Source organism: Macaca fascicularis, chromosome 5 (assembly GCF_037993035.2).
Source record: "Macaca fascicularis isolate 582-1 chromosome 5, T2T-MFA8v1.1".
NCBI classification, from domain to species: Eukaryota; Metazoa; Chordata; class Mammalia; order Primates; family Cercopithecidae; genus Macaca; species Macaca fascicularis.
The window spans coordinates 91,658,306-91,679,564 of record NC_088379.1 but is presented as its reverse complement, the minus strand read 5'-3'; the positions used below and the strand labels follow the sequence as shown (position 1 = coordinate 91,679,564).

At 34.2% G+C, this 21,259-nt stretch overlaps 1 protein-coding gene across 50 annotated transcripts in view; it reads left to right on the top strand.

Annotated features, from left to right (window-relative positions):
* The window catches only part of MAPK10 (mitogen-activated protein kinase 10), a 334,301-nt gene that overhangs the window by 212,204 nt on the left and 100,838 nt on the right, over positions 1-21,259 (top strand). For 11 of the 50 annotated variants that reach the window (XM_074040073.1, XM_074040080.1, XM_074040078.1 and 8 more), the window contains one exon: positions 18,282-18,371. The exons of the other annotated variants lie outside the window; for them this stretch is intronic. The gene's annotated coding sequence lies outside the window, so the exon portion shown is untranslated. The remainder of the gene's footprint in view (positions 1-18,281; positions 18,372-21,259) is intronic. 50 annotated transcript variants of the gene reach the window in all.

The window sequence follows — 21,259 nt, the reverse complement described above, 5'->3', positions numbered from 1 at the left end:
TTGCTATTAAAATCTGTGTCTGCTGCTAGATGATGATCTCCTTGGGACAAGGATTCTGACTTTTTCATCCTTATAGTCTGAAGATTTCAAAAAGTGCTTGTTGCATAATGGAAACACCTTTAATGTTAACTATTAAATTTATCAGTACTGTAATGTGTACATTTGAATGTGTATATACTATGTATCAGATAAATAGTATGACCTACTAATTTCAGGAGTAATACGTCAAATCATAAAATGTACTAATAACAGAGGCTAGCATCAGCTGTAGGATATAGATATTGTTGTATGCAAACATCAATTCAATAATTAGAATAAGTCTAAGTTTCTCTAAATTATGCCTTTGGCTAATCTGAAGAATGAGTTAGTAATATGAAAATTGATTTTTCAAATCATTTGTTAAATACTATACCAATTTAAATCTGATTTGATAATATTAAATATCACAGATATATGGCAAATTTTAAAAGAATCATTAAAGAGTACAATCTAAGGACCTGATACAAATGTACTAAAGTATTCTTTCACATTTTGGTGTTGATGTAAGAGAGATAATATAGTCACTATAAATTAATATTTATGGTATCCTTACATAATGTATAACATTAGTATCATAAGTTTGGGAAATAAGACATGAATGTCATTGATACAGCTAAACTCAGTATTGGAGGTATATTTATTATTGCCTTGCACGTGAGGAGTATTACTAGATTTAAAGGAGAATGAAGAAATGAAAAAAAATGCAAATGATGATGGTTGTCTAGATTCATTGTTTGTAAACTGAAATAAAGGAAAAAGACATTTGGGAGACTGAGGCAGGCAGATCGCTTGAGCCTGAAGGAGTTTGAGACCAGCCTGGGAAACATGGCAAAACCCCATCTCCATCAACAAAAACAAAAATTAGCCGAGCATGGTGGCATGTGCCTGTGGTGTCAGTGACTCCTGTGGCTGAGGTGGGAGGATCCCTTGTATCCGGGAGGCGGAGGTTGCAGTGAGCCATGATTGTGCTACTGTACTCCAGCCTGGCAGACAGAGCGAGACGCTGTTTCAAAAAAAAAAAAAAAAAAAAGGAAAAATATATTAATCAAAACAAAATAAAAAATACTAAGATAGCTCATAAATGCACTTTCCTTCAGTAGATATTTATTGAGTTACTGACTCAGAAACTGCGCTGTGTCATAGTGATATAAAGTTGAATGGAAAGGATCAAAGATCCTGCCATCTAATCAAGAGATCAACATAATACATAAATGCCATCGGTTTTCTTGGGCTAGTTTCTTCACATCCTTCAGTTCATATACATTGGTTAGGATAATTTTGGCTGCTGTGAAAACTGACCAACAGAAAATGATAGAAGCTCAAACATAATAGAAGTGTTCTTCTCATTTATCAGGTGGAGGTGGGAGTAGATAAGGGAAAGATTTCTGTTCTATTCAGTGAGCTGAGGAAAGAGACTGATGAAAGCTCTGGCATATTCTTCTTGTAACGTGTAAGGGCTCCAAACAGCCAGAAATACGGAGCCACTTCTGTGGGCCAGGCCTGGAAGTGGTGCGTTTCCCTTTTGCTCACATTCCACCTACTAGAACTTGGTTAAGTAGCCACAACCTCACTGCACAGGAGGCTGGAAATGTCATCTAGTTGAGCTGTGTGCCCAAGAAAAGGAAGAAGATTAGGATTTTGTAGTCTTTGCCCTCTCTGAAATGTCTGTCATCCTCCTAAATCCAGTGCCAGTACCCCTCCGACCAGCTTCTACATAACCTTGTATTTTCACAGGGTTGTTAGCATCATCACATTATTCTTACATTGTCTCCTTACATTGTCTCATTTCCCACTAGACTGTAAGCTCCATAAGGAAGACTGTCAAGCTTGCCTTCAGTTGAATTTCTAATTCTAACATAGTTCCCAGCGGAGTACGCACTTAATAAATACTGCGGTTAAAGTTCTGATTTTCCTTTCTACATCTGTTATTCACTCTCAGCTCACTGGAATCCATTTCTATGCACTCTACTCTGCTGAAACTGCTCTTGCTAAATTACCAGTAAACTAACCACAATGCTAAATGCAGCAAATAGTCTCTGGTCTCCATCTTATTTGATTTGGTACTTTGGTACTCTCCTCTTCAAGGTTTACATCTTAGTTTTTCAACTATATTTTCCCAGTTCTTAGACGGACTCCTTTTCTGTGAAATTAGTGGTGCAAAGAAGAGCTCTTGGGTGTTAATAACTTGTGACCTCAAAGATAAAGGAAGGTCTACATATTGTTTTAAATGGCAGGAAAGTGTGTTTATTAGAGAAGAAATGCTGGATGTTACCAGTAGGGAGTGTGGAGAGAAAAACAGAAAGAGAGGTTCTGAGAGAGAGTAAAAGAGGAGAATGAGACAGAGAGACAGAAGAAGAAAGATACTCAGAAATAGCAAGAAAGAGAGAAATAGATGACAGATACACAGCGAGGGAGAGGAAGAGAGAACACACACACAGAGAGATGTAGGAACATCAAGCGGGCAGCTGAGAGACTCCCAGAGAGAAATGGAGAGACTGAAGAGACCAGAAAGAAAAATCATAATTGTTAGACAACAATTTCGGAGGAAGCAGGGTGATACATATGGAAGTAGCTTTGAAAAGAAGCTGTAATTCTTTGTGAAACAGAAACATTGAGAAATACTATTTTCGTTTACAATAAAGTATGTTTGGTATGCTGTACAAAATTTCATCACTAATTTTCTAAAACCATCAAATAGAGATAGAAATTTGAATGGACCAAGAAGTCTTTTGACCCTTGTGCTACACAGGAAAAAGCAATTGAAAGGAAAAGTGGAAAGAATACTAGAAAAGATCACTGGACCTAGAGTAATTTTTGTAAAATTGCCACTTTTCTGCTTCTTTGTACTTTAAGGAGGATAAAACTCAATGGTAGAAGTGCTTTATCATTGATATCTTATTTGTTTGTTTGTTTGTTTTTTGGTAAACATATTACCAGGTAGGGGATAGAAACTTAGACTTAGCTACTATGTCCAATTATATAAATTGCAAATTTATCCAATTGTGTTCATAGAGTTGTAGTTATTTAACAGCTCATTATAAATTTTTAACATTTATATTCCTTTATTTTTGTCCTGAAAGCAAACATGGAGTTTCTGGATCAGTGGCAGAGTATTACTACTCAAGGCAATAATTGTATCAGTTACCCATATCTCCTTCTTCCCATTTGGTGCAGTATTATAAAAGACAGATAGTATCCTATACATGCAAAGGGATTTTTGCATTATCAGGAAGAAATTATGAATCTCAGAGTTTATATAAGGCCTTCTATACAGCTGCCACCTTGCTAGGAAGAGAGAAGGAAAGAGAGAGAGAGAGAGAAAGAGAGAGAGAGAGGGAGAGAGAGGATGAGATCTAATTTTCCTAAAGTAAGTATTCTCTGGGAGGAGAAAGAGAAAGTCCCTATTTTACAGTCATTTGGAATGGAAATATATGGCTCTGGGTTTCACCCACTTTGAAATGAAAACAAAATTTTCTCTGGAGGTCTCTCTACACTCTTTAACTTCCAAGACTTGCCCTTTAACCAGATTCTTGCTTTATTTGCTCAAAGTGCCCTGACAATGCATAACATTAAAATATCTCTGTGATATAGGTATTGTTATTTACATTAATAATGTACAATTCCAGTCTTATAAATTAACAATATTTCTGGATTCAAATAATGTTGTAAAATTTCTATTTAAAAATCTCTTAAAATAACTGTATTACAAAAACAATTGTTTTTAGCAACCCCTACTTAACTGTAACACAAAATCTTTTAATGTTTTACTTAAATCAATTTTTAAGTGCATGTGCGGTGGCTATATACACATACTTTTTAAGTGTGCAGAAATCAAAATTACCCCCTTAAACACACCCCAAAAAAGATCTTAGTAATGTGGTACCTTTTCACAAGAATAGTGCTAACTCCTCTTGTATGCATTCAAAAAGTATTTAGCAATTTCGTTTGCAACACAATAATATCACAAACAATATGATTAATTGAAACTATGCTGTTTTCACCCTTATTCTCTAACAAGCTTAGGATCTGATAACTCTTCTCTTTGGTTATCCAAAAGCATGCCAGAGGAATTTTAGCTTTTGCCAATGTGGGAATTTTTTTCGTATAAAATATAATATATCTGGAGAATTGAAAGAATGTGCATAAATAAGATGTTGTAAAAGAAAGTCATTATTTATTTCTTGTCTATTTCCTCATATGCAATGATTTCCTTGAGATTGGGAACCACATTTCATCATATTCCATTCCATTTAATACATTTTAATGAAGCACTTAATATGTTCCAGATACTGTGTTGGTTGCTTCAGCTAATGTCATGAGCAAAAGCAGACATGATCCTCACTCTCTTTCCAAGTTTTGATCTAGTAAATACAAGCTGGTTGTGGATATCTATATTAGAATATACTTTGAGATGTTCTAACAAAGAGACACATAGTACAGTGACTTGAACACTTCTCTCTTGAACACTCCCCTGAATTCTGAGTTCCTGCGTAGTTCCAGGGAATAGGACAATTCTGTTTCACAGAAACAAAGGAATCCTGACAGTGTTGTTCCACCCACACGAACAAAGCCACTAGGGTCACATTCCAATTTATGGAAAGAGAAGAAAAGCAAGTGGAGAGCAAGCTGTCTTTCTATAAGGATATTGATATGGTTTAGCTGTGTCTCCACCCAAAATCTCATCTTGAATTATAATCCCCATAATCCCCACATGTCAAGGGTGGGACCAGATGGAGGTAATTGGATCATGGTGACGTTTTCCCCCATGCTGTTCTTGTGATAGTGATTAAGTCTCAGGAGATCTGATGGTTTTATAAGCATCTGGCATTTCCTCTGCTTGCACTCACTCCGTCCTGCCACCCTATGAAGAATGTGCCTGCTTCTCATTTGCCTTCTGCCATGATCATAAGTTTCCTGAGACCTCCCCAACAATGTGGAACTGCGAGTCAATTAAACCTCTTTCCTTTATAAATTACCCAGTCTCATGAGAATGGACTAATACAGATATGACCTATAAATTGAATATTTCCCTTCTGCCCTCACCCACTGTCTTGAACCTAATCTAACTGTAAGGAAAGCTGGGAAATACATAGTTAACTGAATGCCATGTGTCTATGTAAAACTAGGGAGGTTCTTATAACCATGAGGAGGGAGAGGATGGATCTTGGGAGACCATTAGACTCTGAAATAGCAAATCTTCCATTTCTGGTAACTGATATTCAGTCTCTGTCCTTATTCATCTGACTTCGACGAATGGGCTTTGCTTCAAGTCAGTGTGGGTTTTATTTCTTGATCCTTCTAAATTTTGTCCCAGCCAGTTGCATTATATGGATTAGAGCCAATAGCTTCTCAAGAAATAAAACAATATAACATAATTTATATGACAAATGAATGAACTAGTGTCTTGCTAGAATGATGCAATCACCCTGTTTGTCTCCCTCACCCTGTTTTTCCAAGACCTATCACAGTGTCTTGAACATAAGAGATGCTGGGAAAAAACAAACAAACAAACAAACAAAAAACAAAAAACAAAAAAAACACCTTCACTGAATGAATGAATGATGAATGAATCCTTTAGAATATAAATGGATGGCTCTGGATTTCACCTGTTTTGAAATAAAACACGTGTCTCTCTCGCAGTCTCTCTTTATTCATTCTTTAACTTCCAAGGCTTGCCCATTAACCCAGCTCCAGTTTTCTTCATTTAGCAAACCCTACTGATGCATAAACATTAGCATACCTCTCTGAGGTAGGTATTTGCTGTGGTTTGAATATGTTGTTTCTTTTCTTTTCCCCACCAAAACTCACGTTGAAATTTGATCCCTGGTGTGTGGTTGTTGGGATGGGGGGCCTAATGGGAAGTGTTTAGGTTTTGGTGGTGGATCCCTCATTAACGTCTTGGTGCAGTTCCTGTAGTAGTGAGTGAATTTTTGCTCTTGAGAGATTGAATTAGTTCTTGCAGGAATGGATTATTTCCCAAGAAAGTGGGTTGTTATAAAGCCAGGAGACCCCTCAGGTTTCCTCCTCTTTGAACATCGTGTTCACTTTCCCTTTGATGGTCTCTGCCATGTAGTGACACAGCACAAAAACCCTTGCCACAAGCCAGGGAGAGGCCCTGGAACTTCTCAGCCTGCAGAACCATGAGCTAAATAAACTTCTTTTCAATTACCCAGTCTCAGGTGTTCTATTATAGCAACATAAAATGGACTAAGAAAGGACTATCATTCATATCAATAATGTAAAATTCTAGCCTTTAGCATATAAAGACACTTATAGGCTACATTTTAGATTTAGCCTATGCTCAGTGTGCATTTTTTAAAGTATATTCTCTATCAATAAATTCTACAGAGCTTTATTTTCTCCCATAGACTCTGTAAAATATCCAGGCCTATACCATTGTTACCCCGGGAATGACTTTTCTTTCTGTTGTAATGCTATAGCACAATGTTAATTTCTCTTTCTTGCATGTTGTAACTGATATTCTTTGCTATAAGAGAATGGTATCTTAAACTTCTTCTGGCTAGAAAGAGTAAAGTACCAGTGGTGTAGAAACTGAAGACAGAATACTCCCCTACACTGAATAAAGATGTGGACTTCATGACACAATTTCCTCAGGTTAAAAAAGCTCAGGGGGCTATCTTGGGTCATTTGAGGCATTTGCTGTATCTCTTTGTGTCTTGTTCAGCGGTTAACTATCTCATGTTCACTATAGAACTATCATTTTAATATTTTTTGTAAGATACCAGTATCATGTTTTTGTAAACTCTATCCTTTCTGTAAGGTAACAAATCATTCTGAGCTTGACTTGTATGTTGCGGTGCAGGTGAACTCTTTAGAACATGGTACAAGGCCTTTTAGAATCTAAGTCACAAATAAGCTGGATGACTTTTAACAAGTTAATTGTCTTTTTAGGGCTTAATTTACTCATGTCCAAATAAAATGAGGGTATTGGGTATTGGTTCAATGATTAGCTAAAAATTCAGTCTTGATATGTAGCTAAAAATTCAATTAAAATTTCAGTCTTGAAATTTTAGCTAAAAATTAGCTAAAAATTCCGTCTTAATATGTAGAGTATTTGCTATTTAGAGAAATGCACAATTTGCATTTCCTGCCTTTTTGAAAATTGCTGTTGACAAACACAGTGCTTTTGACACCTTGCAAAGTATTTATTGTGCATCTGGTAAGAAACTGAGCTTGGGAGCCTAGGAAGTAATTACTAAGTCTCTAGCAGCCAATAGCTGTGTGCATATGTGTGTGTGTGTGTGTGTGTATTTGTGCACACCTGTCTGTGCATACACATGTACGTGTAAATTGTAGCTGGTTGGAATAAGAATGCATACATAAATTTCCTTTAATTTGAATGACAAAGATAATATGTAATTTTTACCACTAAAATTAATATTTTTTCTTTTTCCTAACTTCTTATGAATTGGAAATTTTGAAATAGTTGAATGTTGTTATTGGCTTACACATCAAGTAGAAGTAACAGACTGGAAAAAGTATGTGTGGTGTGTGGCAATATGATAATGAAATAGAGGGCAGGGGTGGAGACTTTAATGCAGTTTTGCAAAATCTGTTTATTAATTGCTATTAATGGAGTTTGAGTTAGACATTTTCAATTTCTCAGATAAATTTTCAGTTTCTCTGGCTGGTTAAATTAGAGGTCTATAATAAATACATAAGGTAGTTGTCACACTTCTACTTTCCTTGAAAATATACATAGGAAGGAAATGGTTAATGAAATTAGAGTTACAGATACTTAATTTGGAGAGAGATTGGCTCTTCAGGGAGATGAAAGGTATCTTCAAATATTTGAAGTCACAAGTGTCAATAAATGAGTACACTTAGCTTGACTCCAGAGCACATTCACAGAATGAATAGGACTTGGATTTTGGCTCAATGTAAGAAAAGAATGTTATCAGAGTGAAAGCTGTTCCTCATGGGTTGTCTTCCTTGTGAAGGTGTAAGCAATTGGTGACGGATAGTTTTCATGCAAAAGATGGTCAGATGAACATTTCTTAGGAATATTGTACTTTACATAGAATTTCTTCATTTGGTGGAATGTTGGATTAAATGAAATCTTAAATTTTCATCCCTTTCTAAGATTACATATTTTTTCATTATGTAAGAATCATTATTTATGAACTACCAATACTTTTAAGCAAAGAATCTCTTGCTACAATGTGTCGGAGGTAGCTTGATGTTCAGATTTGGAATGGGTTATCTCCTCAACTTATTTACCACATGGTCAGTAAGGACTGACTTCATCTCAGTTGGAGCTACCAGCAAGATGTCTGGCTCAACACCCAAAGTCTGAGCCAAAAGTTCTGGCTAAGTGTGCTAGATTCATACATGTTAATACCCACAAAAAGAGCTTTTTAGAGTTCAAATTCTCCTCTAAACATAAAACTGTAGACACATTTCTTTGAGAAAGGTCAAGTAGTTTAGTTCTAGCTCTTGGTCATGCCCTGTAGACTGTTTTGGCTGTAGGCATTACAAATTTTTATGTTACAGACAGGAAAATTCATATTATGATTGCACATTAAGCTTATAAAATTTTGGAGCTCCCTCTTTAAGGAAAATCACAAATACAAAATTAAGAATGAAAGTCAATTATTTACCTAGAATAAATACATTACAACAAATCACAAATTGTAGAAAAAGCTGATAAATACCACAGAATCATAAAATCTAAAAAAATACTTTATTTTTCAGCTCTCTGATATCATACTCCTTTTACTATATATTTTTGGCTGCATACTCTTTTAATATGTCTCCACATGAAGATGATTTTGTAATATCATTATCTGTAGAGAAAATAGAAATTCAGTATCTTCCCTACTATGATCAATTAAAACATATCTTTTGTTATTGATAGTTTGCAAAATATTTTTTTCAATTTCACAATTCATTACTGATAATGTCATATACATGTTTAGAATTGTCAAATTTGAGGAAAACCTTTCCTAGTTTCTTTTATATATAGGCTATCATATTTGAAAAAGTCTACAGATTACTTTCTACCTTTGTACATTTCAAACTTTGTTTCTCCATCACTACCTACATACAATGTACTTGTATTATCAGGGACTCTTCATATTGTTGTATAACTTCTGGCCCTGCTCCTTCCTGTCATAAGACTGGGCACCAGGTAGGCAGGCCCACCGGTAGCAGTATTGTTAGAAATCATATCCACATTGCAAAAAGTTGCAATAATTTAAGTGCGTAAGTGACTGTGAAACATATAATAATCCACTGTACCAAACAAATGTATTCCCAACTTGATTTCCCCTTAGACAAATGTCAGAACATCTGTAGCCACTCTAATTCTGCCAGATACAATGGCCATTTGATGAAAGGAAAGCTGGAATGTAAAGAGACAGTGAAAATTTAAATGGAAACAGTGTATGACTTGCTCTATTAAATATTATATTAGCGGTCTCCAATCTTTTTGGCACCAGGGACCAATTTCGTGGACCATAATTTTTCCATGGACCTGGGGCTTGGGGGGTGGTTTTGGGATGATTCAAGCACATTACATTTATTATGCACTTTATTTCTATCATTATTGCATTGTAATATATAATGACATAATTATACAACTCATCATAATGTAGAATCAGTGGGAGCCCTGAGCTTGTTTTCCTGCAGCAAGATGGTCCCATCTGGGGTTATGGGAGACAGTGACACATTATCAGATATTAGATCCTCATAAGGAGTGTGCAACCTAGATCCCTCATATGTGCAGTTCACAATAGGGTGCATGCTCCTATGAGAATCTAATGCTGGTGATGATTTCACAGGGGACAGAGCTCAGGTGGTAATATGAGTGATGGCGAATGGCTGTAAATACAGTTGAAGCTTTGCTTGCTCACCCACAGCTCACCTCCTACGGTATGGCCCAGTTGGGGACCCTTGCCTTATATTATTTATAAGTTAAAGGAATTGGAGTAGAACTTAAGATCAGAAAATATTACAGGTACATTTTTATTGAACTTCATGACAAAAATCAATTGGACTTAGCCTTAAAAATGCATTTTTATGACTATCATAGTCAATGTATAGTTTCAAAGGCACGTAACCTGTTATTCTTCAATAAGTTAAATATATTTGGTTATATGCATTTCCCAATACAAAAAAATGTGTTCAGTTTGAGTTTTCTTTTCAACGGTCGATAAAGGGCAATATAAAATCATTAGAGGAATAACTACTACAATACTCAATTTTTTAACTCAACATACATCAGTAACAAAGTTACTGAAGAATTATTTCCAAGTTTCATACATGTATCAATGATAAAATAATTAAGTTACTAACACATCAAGACCTTTATGAACTAGGTTATTAACTCATTGAGACCTTTCTGAACAAAGAATTATATCCAAGTTTCATATATGTATGAATAATTAAATAAGTAAGTTATTAACTCATTGAGATCTTTATTAACTCATTTAGACTTTATGGACTAGGACCAGCAGTATATCAGCCACTGACCAGAAGCAGAAAAGAGATGAGATAACCCTTAAAGTTAAGTTCCAGTTTCATATTCCTTTAAGTTCATATTTGATAATCTTTTCTGATCTGGCACATTGCAATTTATTTCGTGGCTTTTATTAAACATTTTGGCTGTGTTTTCTCAGTGTTTCAGAGTCCTATTTCATAATGTAAATGTAGCATTTTGATAGTCCATGTTAGCTCATCCATATAAAATGCTATTTGCATCATCTCGTAAATAACATGATTTTAAAATATTTAGTGTAAAGAAGAACACTTTTTAATGTTAACATTTTACATTACTTACTGGCCTATAAACAGGATTTATGCTGAAACAATTGACTAATTGCGTTCTTGGCACAACATACTGCCAGTAATTCAATCATAGAGTCGTGGAGCCTCTTTTTTTTTCTTTTTATTTTCTATCTTGAAACTGTAATAAAGCTGTAGTTTATGATAAAAACGGGGGGAGAATTATAGTTCTTGTTGTAAAAGTACAGCAATTAGTCCAGATGCCAGGATAAATCCCTAGCTAAGTAGGTCCATTCCTAACTGTGCTTTTCAGAACTGATATATTAGTCTCGAAATGCAGTTTGGGTTTTATTAAATCCTCAAGTTCAATCCCACATTCTGCAGTGATAATTCTTCATGTTTATTATTTTCTCTACTCCTCTTAAACACTTAAATTACCTGTATGCCTGTTAGCTAGATAATAAAAACAAAACAGGCAAAAACACCCACTAAGTCTTGTTTGTGCATGTTTTTCATCTATCAAAATGAAAGTCAGTCAGCCATCTCAATTCCTTGAAATTTGTTGTTTCTAGAAAAAGTGAAACATTTGGTTTGATATTAGCACCTTATTTTCAGTAATTCTCCAACCACACTAGGATATACAGTCTACAATCTACCATAATTTATCTGTCCCTGACTACCCTCAGGTACCCATTTCCCTCCTTATACTGCTTAGATCTTATGCCTTATATTATGATCTATTCCATTTATAAGCTTTCACTATCTTCCCCTCTTTCTTCTTGGCAAAACTGAAATAACTGTTCAGTCCAGCTCCTCAGCACTAAAATCTATGAACAAGCCTGGAGAAACCCATTCAGATTGTATGGTCTCTTATAAATTTAATAACAACAGGAATGACTGAACCTTTATCACTGATCAGGATCTCCAGCCCATTTACATTCCTACTGCCCTAAGTGACAATTTCATTCCTTCACCTCTTCCTCAAAAGCCCAACATCTTCTTCCCCATCCTGTCTCTTCCCTGAAACTCTTGCTTCCCATTTCACAGCAAAACTAAAGTCTTTCAGAAATGAATATCCATAAGCTCTTCTCTCCCACCACATTTACCATGGACTAACATCTGAATCCCTTTAATCTACCTTCCCTGCTAATGCTATGCACAAAGGGTTTTATCCTATGTAAGCCAATCTTGCACTTGCGACTGGATCACATTTCATTTGGTTACCTCAATAACATTTATCTAGCAATTATTCTCTTTGTCATTCTCTATATTTCCTTAAAACAAGATCCTTCTATCAGCATCTAGTATTTTCTCCTTTTGACCTAATTATTTGTTTAATTTGAATCTATTTTATTCTTCAATATGGTATAGTTCTTTGAGTACAAGAAACTTCTGCTTTGCTTGATCAGCAAGTTTTTGCTTGACTCTATAACACACGACATGGTTTATTAACATTTAAATTTAATCTCATATGAAGTTTTTTATATCATCTAAATAAAAATATCCAATAGGTAAAAAAGGAGACATGCTAGAAGATCAGTAAATTGTTGAATGAATGAAAAGATAGTTCACAACAACTTGAAATGAACTTAATTGTCAAAAGTGAGTATCAGCTCAAATAAAAAGAAATGCTACAATAGAATTTCATTTCCCTGTAGCACTTAGTCAAAAGAAAAAGAGATATTATTTTTGTAATCCCAGAGGACACAGAACGTAAGTATTCAAATGGCTTCACGTATGCAGCAGTCATTGAATCTATGCATGTGCACACATTCATACACACGTTTTCATTATTGCCAATAGCACAGAATATTGGTGAGAAGAGAATTTTTGTAATTGTTAAAGTGAGTCTTGCAGATTCTGACCTACCTCCAAACTTAAGCTGCATCACAAAAGAGTGCATAGATAAATCTCTTTTCTATCTCTATTTTTGAGCTTATTAGTATTTGCTGCCTCTTGTTCCCAAACTGAGCACACACAAAACCACAAAAGCAGGTTGCATTGGGGAGGGCTGTTAAAACCAGCTGGTCAGGAAATCCATTTGGGGTCAGTAAGTTGGTTGCTAATGACACCAACCAACAGGAAAAAGGTAGAGAGTACAAGAGCAGGACATGCATTTAGGAGTAAAATCAATACTCGTATTTGATTGGTGTGATACTTTTTAGATAATTGTGCAAAGAAATCCCAATATGTAGTCTCAAAGTGCCAATCTTCAATCTTTGTTTAAAACACTTAGATAAATATTAATAGGTTATGTGAGAAGACTACTATATGGACCAAATCTTGTCTGGACAATCTTCATGTTTATTTAAAACAAACAAAAACCAACTAACAATTGCAGAGTGTATTAGCCTTTTATCTGGTTTTACCACGTTTCTCAAACACATTGGTCTTATCAAAAATAATTTCGTGACTTTTTTATGCTTTTGGCTTTTAGTATTGTCTGGAAGCTCAATTTTTGTTTCTTTTACAAGCACAAGGATGCTTATATAAAGTTTCAATAGAAGAAAATTCTACCATGCACTAATTGTTTTGTGAGCACATTATTTAACCACCATGGGACTCAGTTTCCTTATCTCTACTTGTTTGTCAAATATCTGTAAAAATACAGCAAATTAATGTTAATATCTGTCCAGAAAGTAAGTCTAACTTCTAGTTATTAACATGAAATTATTTTTCTATCATCAACTCTTTCAATTACCTAAATAAATATTATTTAACTCTTTGTTGACCAAGTGAATAAATGAACAAATTAACTGTAAAATTAGAATCAGAAAGGCATATAGGAATTTTCTTGTTTACATTATTCATTATAATAAGAATGATACTGCCATCTTAGTGGAATAGCTGGCAAATATTTTTAGCTTTTGCTTTAATAATAAGTTTAAAATGTTGAAAATTCTAATAACCTTAGAAAACCAAAGGAAAATTAATAGTTGTCATGCATCACAGCAAGTGATGTCAGTTATATCTTAATTTTTCCAAAATGTGTTGTGCTCCTATATATTTATAATAAAATATTTACTTCTTATTTCTAAATAATTTCAAACTTCTGGAAAAATTGCAAACATAGTAAAACAGACTACAACAAGATTATGATTTTATTAGTCCGTTCTCATACTGTTAAAAAAGTCATACCCAAGACTTGGTAACTTTATAAAGGAAAGAGATTTAATTGGCTCACAGCTCACGATGGCTGGGGAAGCCTCAGGAAAATTACAATCATGGCAGAAGGTGAAGCAAACATGTCCTTTTTCACATGGTGGCAGAAAGGAGAAGAATGAGAGCCCAGCAAAGTGGGAAGCCCCTTATAAAACCATCAGATCTCATGAGAACTAACTCACTATCATGATAACAAGATGGGGGGAACCACCCCACGATTAAATTACCTCCACCTGGTCCCTCCCAGGACACGTGGGGATTATGGAAATTACAATTCAGGGTGAGATTTGGGTGGGGACACAGACAAACCACATCAATAGTAATACTTATTTCATATGGTTTTAGTGAGACTCAAGTTACTCATGTATGTAAAGTATTAAGAACTTTAGAAACAAATGTTGGGAGCAAAAGTGCTTAGAATTAAAAAAATATTATTCATTATTATTAAGTCTTGATTTTGTCACTTGACCAACAGAAGTACCTATCTTATAGGACTATTGGATGCATAAAACTTAGAAACCCATGGTTTTTCTAGTCTAAGCTAATGACAGCCTGTGCTATATATAATAATAAAACTTACTGAAATAAATATAATTCAAATGCCTAAGATTATTTGAGTAACACTACAATAAAATAAAAAATTCCTACATGTAGTTTTTTAAAACCTAGAGTCAACAATTATATCTGGTCTTTACATTTTAGGCTTCCCTAAGTTTCACATTGATAGCGATCAATGTGAGGGTAAGTTTAGTTCATCTCTGCTAAAATGAATGCAGTAAATTATTTGATATTTGGAAAACATTTACTGGTGGAAGAAAATGCAGTTACACTGCCATTATATAGAATAAACTATATAATAAAAATTTTGGTAAAAGAACAGAGTCTATTTGTTAATCTCACACTTTTCAGACTGGAGTCTTTGTGCCTCATGGTGAGGGCCAGGCAAGGAGGTTGCAGGTACAATGAGCCAGGAGTAGTCAAAGCCACAGGAGAAACATGGCAAGCCTTCCTGAAATCCAAATTTTAGGAGAAGATGATGTGTGATGGGGAAATGAGATTTTATATTAAAACAAACATATCCTAATTATATACATATTTAATTCCATATATATGGAATTAAAATACACATTTTTACAGAATTTTAAAGTATGAAAAATATTTAAACCCTATTTGAGTCATGTTCATAAAAATCTAAGGACTATATATTCACTCTCCTCTGCTGTTAGGAGTACATCAATCATCAATTAGTTTACTTGTGTAACAATTGTTTATTTAAGGCTAACTATATGCCAGACACTGTACTATGCTCTCAATGCAAAAGTGAGCAATACAGATGTGGTCCCTGCCCTTGTGGGGCTTACAGTCAAGTAGTAGGATGCTTTTTTTTTGTTTTATAATTAAGCTAACTTAATTCTCCTAACAACTTTATGAGGTGAATTCTATTAGTTATTTTACTGATGTTGTGTTACTTAAGACATAACATTGCCTTAAATACAACAAGCAGGATTCTCAAACACAAAATAATGTGCAGAGATAGTCTAATTTAGATGAGATTTTATGAGGATGATGAGGTATGGATTGGAGAAAAGCAAGGGTTAATGCAGAGACCATATAAGGGGCAGTTTCTGGTGTAACACATGGTGATGGAAATAGAGTTAGAGTGAAGTTGATCAATTTGAAAATATACACTGGAGGTACAAATAGGCCTTCTTTATGGATTGGATATGGGGAAATCAGAATGAGGAAAATAAAAATGACTTCCCATCTTGAACAAATGGGTATTTGAAAAATAGATTGGAGGCGAGTGATTTAAGGTTAAAGAGAAATCAGTTTGGGGCATACTAATTTTAAGATATTTCTAAGACATCCAATTAGAGGTATTTAGTTGTATATATAAATATGTGTACATATACAGTTATATACAATACAGTATGTTAGGACCTTTGGGAAAAATATCTTAGCTCGAGGTAAAATCTTGGCATCTTGAGTAACACAGCATTAAATTAATATATGCTTGCTTAGATTACTTGAACTTTTGTCCTTTATTTTATCCAGTGCCCTTTTTCTAACATATTTAAAGCTTTGCAAATAAACATTTGGCAATAGTGAATATAATTTCATGCAACAAACATGGAGGGGATACAGAGCTAAGTCCCTCAGGATTTCAGCCATTAAGTAGCACAACTTTGAGCATGACAAAAATGTTATAAAATATAATAGATGACAAGTATATCATAATAATGGTACAAATAAACTGCTACAAAAGTAGAATACAATTTATAAATGTCAGCCTGGATAGCGATTGAGTATGGGAAGTAAAACAAGAAAAGATAAAGAGTAGACAAAGAGGGATAGAGCAGTAACAAAGGAAGGAAGTCCAGGGCTTCCTTCCTTTGTGAAATACATTTTCCAGAGGCAAGAGATGTTAGGAGTCATGCATAGTTGGCAGTGCTGCATCAGTTGTCAGACTAGTGGAGGACAGTCATAAAGTCAGAGACACTGTGCTGGGGCAGGCTTTAAGGAAGGAAAAGTAGGCCCATGGGCTGGGCAATGAAGTTTATTTCTATCATAATTATATGTCCTGCATGTAGGAATCATTTCTAATTCCTATGGGTCACTTAATGAAGCTCATCAATTTTACAGGCCTCAAGAAATAATACCAACGTGTGAGCCAAAGAAGGTATCTTAATGTCTTTAGGTCATTAATTTTAGACATAGCACGTTCTTTACTACAAGGCCACTTTGAGAGTCACTGTGTTGCTGTTGGGCTTCTCGCACAAATAAAGTTAACATAATATACTCAATGAACTCTTTTGCTCCTTAGCTAACTCCAACATCTTCCAGACACTGATGCTCATCCAAGTTGTCATGTGGATTTATAAGAAGAATCTTGTTCAGATAAAATAACTAAACATAAATCATACTTTAAATTTTATTGCCACGAAATGACCAAAGGTAGGAATGTAGCAGTAACCCTGGAAGAGCAGTTCCTTGGTTCTGACTCTTTTGTCTTGGGGGAGTGACATGTAAAAGCCTCTTCAACCAGAAGCACATTGCCCTTGAGCAGCAGGAGAGCATATCACTTACATCTAATAGGGAATATTTTGTCAATGAAAATACATGCTAAAGGATATTATATTGATGGTCATAAAAATAATGTTATTAGAAATTGTTTCAAACAAACATTTTAAAAAATGAAAATAAAAATACAGTTAATATTTCATAACTTATATGAATTTCCTAAATGTTCTTCAATGAGAAAAATAATTACTCTTGGTACATCTCATGTATATTAATCTGCTGAAATTTCTGATATTTTTCTGAAGTCAACTTTTTAATATGAATATATTATTCTTAAGTTTTAATGAAACTTCTGGGAATCTTAAAAATTGCTTGTTATGGTTAATTTGAAATATTGACACATTTAATATATATATAACAATATTTTTAATTGAAAAATGTCCTCAAAAGGGGCTTAGGTGTCTGTTAAGAACAAATTTTGCTAAATTGAAAATACTCTTTTTGTTAATTGAAAATATTCTTAATTCGAATGTATTTTTGAATTGTAATGTAAAAGTGTTTGAGTTCAAGGTTTTTCACAGACACTGAGTTTTCCCCCCTTCATTTAGAGTTCCGTTATCCAAGAAATAATTTCATAATACCATACTTGTCAAATAGATTGCCTGAATTTATGGCTTTTTTAATGGTTTGCCAAATTTAGATGCTGAAAAATTATAGGTCTTTAAAATCATATTTCAATCCTGCACAGAATATAAATGTTTGGAAATTAGAAATTACACCAGGTCCCACATAGAATATAAAAAGATCATAAAATTCAGAACTTTATCGAAAGACTGTTCTTACAAATTAAGATATTCTAAAATATAATTATGGAATTTCAAAATTAAATCTTATCCTCTCTTTGAGAATGCATTATTTCATTTGATGTGTTCAGTTAATTTCTTGCCTTAGTCCATTTCAGCACATTCTTGTGGGCTTCAAGTTGCAAGTTTTGTTTATAATAATAGCTATTCCTTAAAAGTTTCAAGAGCTGAATTTTGGGATGCTCCAGTTATGAAATACTATGATTAAACATTTCCAAGTAATTTTGCAAAAAAAAAAGCACCCAAAGTTTAGAGGACTTATTTATGAAAAGTTATTTTTCGATCATAAGCATTAGAAATGCCAAGAAAATATGCTGATTGCCATGTTAAAGTGTTTTTATTTTTTTAAATTCAATATCAGCTTTGTCTCCAAACTTTTGTAAGAAAGTGATTCTAATTATAAAAATATTTAAAAATCTTGTCACATTTGTCTTCTATTTTGATTTGTAGAATATTGCAATTTATTTGGACCCAGTGTGAATTATATTTGCACCACAACAAATTCAGAGTCCATTTCTACTCCATAGATTTCTTATTGTGGTAAGAATACTGTTTTTAGTGTAATTATGTTCAGCAAAAATTTCTTTGTGTGTTATCACTGAAAAAATAAGTAATCTATCTTCAATGCCAACATTTTAACTAAAACTATGATAGTTTTTACACTGTTGTCAGATTTTAAACTTTGATAGAATGACCTTCCATAGCTTTATTTTGAGTCATTGAATTGGATTAAAAAATCAAACTAGTATTGAAGTATATTAATTTTATGTTAGAGGCATATGATAAAATGAAATATAGCCATAACTTAAATGTTAATAAAATTATTTTCTGCTAATAGAGGGAGCACATTAACAACTGTTGTTTAACTTATGGTACATATATTTAAGAACTTGGGAGTTGAATAGAATGAACAGCATGCTCTCTGTCATTCTTAGGTTGTTTTATTCTGACTGACATGACCTAAAAGTAAGTAGATGTGGAAGAAGGTTATTATGGAACTTACTGGTAATTTATTTGCAGAATTAAATGAAAATCATAGTGATAAATAATGGAATGCATATTGATTGCAATCCAGTCTCTTACGTCTTCCTATATCCATGCTTTTTGGTAGTGCCCTCTCATGCTGACTCTTGGTTATGTCACTTGCTTTGACCAGTGAAATTGTAGCAATGTTGATGTGAGCAAGGTCTTGAAAAAATCTTCACATGATTAATACAGCCATTATGGAAAACAATATACAGTTCCTCAAAAAACTAAAACTACAACTTCCATATGATCCAGCAATCCTACTTCTGGATATAAATCCTAAGGAAATGAAGTCAGTATGTCAAAGAGATAGCTGCACTCCCATATTCAATGCAGCACTATTCACAATAGCCAGGAAAGAGAATCAATCTAAGTGTTCATCAACAGATGAATGAATAAGAAAAATATGGTATATATACACAATCAGGTAATAATCAGACTTTAAAAAGAAGAAACCCCTGTTATTTGTGATAACATGGATAAACCTGGCGGACTTTATGTTAGGGAAAATAAACTAGACACAGAAAGACAAATACCGTATGACCTCAGTTACACGAGGGGGCTTCAAAAAGTCATGGAAAGTGTGTATTATGAAAAAGTTATGCATGGATTTCATGTATTTTGCACTAGAATAAACTTGTAGTACCTTGTTATAATGGATATGAACAGGATCTAATTTGAGGCATTAAAAAGAATAAGACATCAGTTTCAAAAGAGCACCTATCAGAACCACATAAATTCTGTAAAACCTGAAGCAAGAAAAAACACCAAATTTATAGTGAAACTTAGGTAGAAAAATGAAGACATGATTGATGCTTTACAAAGTTATGGGGATGATGCTCCAAAGAAATCAGGAGTTTACAAATGGACAATGAAACAATGTTGAAGATGAAGCCCACAGAGGCAGACCACCCACATCAATTTTCAAGGAAAAAATTAATCTTATTTATTCCCTAATTGTAGAGGACTGACAATTAATAACCGAAACAAAAGCCAACACCATAAGCATCTCAACTGTGTCAGCTTACACAATTCTGACTGAAAAATTAAAGTTGAGCAAACTTTCCACTCAATGGGTGCCAAAACTGTTGCTCCCAGAACAGTTGCAAACAAGAGAGAGCAGAAGTTTCAATGGAAATCTTAAACAAGTGGGATCAAGACCCTGAAGCATTTCTTCAAAGAATTGTAACAGGAGTTGAAACACAGCTTTACCAATATGATCCTGAAGACAAAGTACAATCACAGCAATGGCTACTAAGAGGTGGAAGTGGTCCAGTTAAGCAAAAGTGAACTGGTCAAAAGCAAAGGTCATGGTAACAGTTTTTGGGGATGCTCAGGGAATTTTGCTTGTTGACTTTCTGGAGAGCCAAAAGATGATACTATCTGCTTATTATGAGAGTGTTTTGAGATAGTTAGCCAAAGTATTAGCAGATAAATGGCTGGGAAACTTCACCAGAAAGTCTTTTTCTACCATGACAATGATCCTGCTCATTCCTGTCAGCAAACAAGGGCAATTTTAGGCATCCACCTTACAGTCCTCATTTGGCTCCTTGTGACTTCTTTTATTTTCTAATTTTAGAAAATGTTTAAAGGCACCCATTTTTCTCAGTTAATAATGCCCCCCCCCACAAAAAAAGACTGCATTAACATGATTAAATTCCCAAGGCCCTGAGTTCTAAACTAAATGGCTGGATTGTTGCTTACAAAAGTATCTTGAACTTGATGGAGCTTATGTTAAGATATAAAGTTTAGAGTAGAGACTAGAATGGTGGTTACCAGGGGCTGGAAGCCAAAAGCAGGGGAGACTGGAGAGATGTTTGTCAAAGCACACAAAATTAGACAGTTTGATAGGAGGAATAAGTTCAAGAGATCTATTGTACAACATAATGACTACAGTTAATAAGAATATATTGTATACTTACAAATTACTTAGGGAGATTTAAGTGTTCTCAACACACCAAAAATCTGAGTATGAGAGGTAATGTATATGTTAATTAGCTTGAGTTAGCAGTTCTGCAGTGTATACATATATAAAAACATGATGGTTTATACCACAAATATATACAATTTTTGTCAATTAAGAATATATTTTGTAATCCTCACAAAAATGAAAATAAGCAAAATTAATTTAGAAGAACAGTCATTTGATCTAAATGAAAAGTTATGATTCAGAGTAATCTGTAAATGTATCTTTTGTGTCTCCCCAAAATTCATATATTGAAACTTAATCTCCAATGTGATATTGTTAGAAAGTGGCATCTTAGGGAGGTGATTAGGTCATGAGGATTTGCTTTCATGAATGATATTTGTGCCCTTATAAAAGAGATCCCAAAGAGCTAGTTATCTCCTCTGCCTTGTAAGAACACAACAAGATGGTGCCTTCTATGAGGAACAAGCCCTCA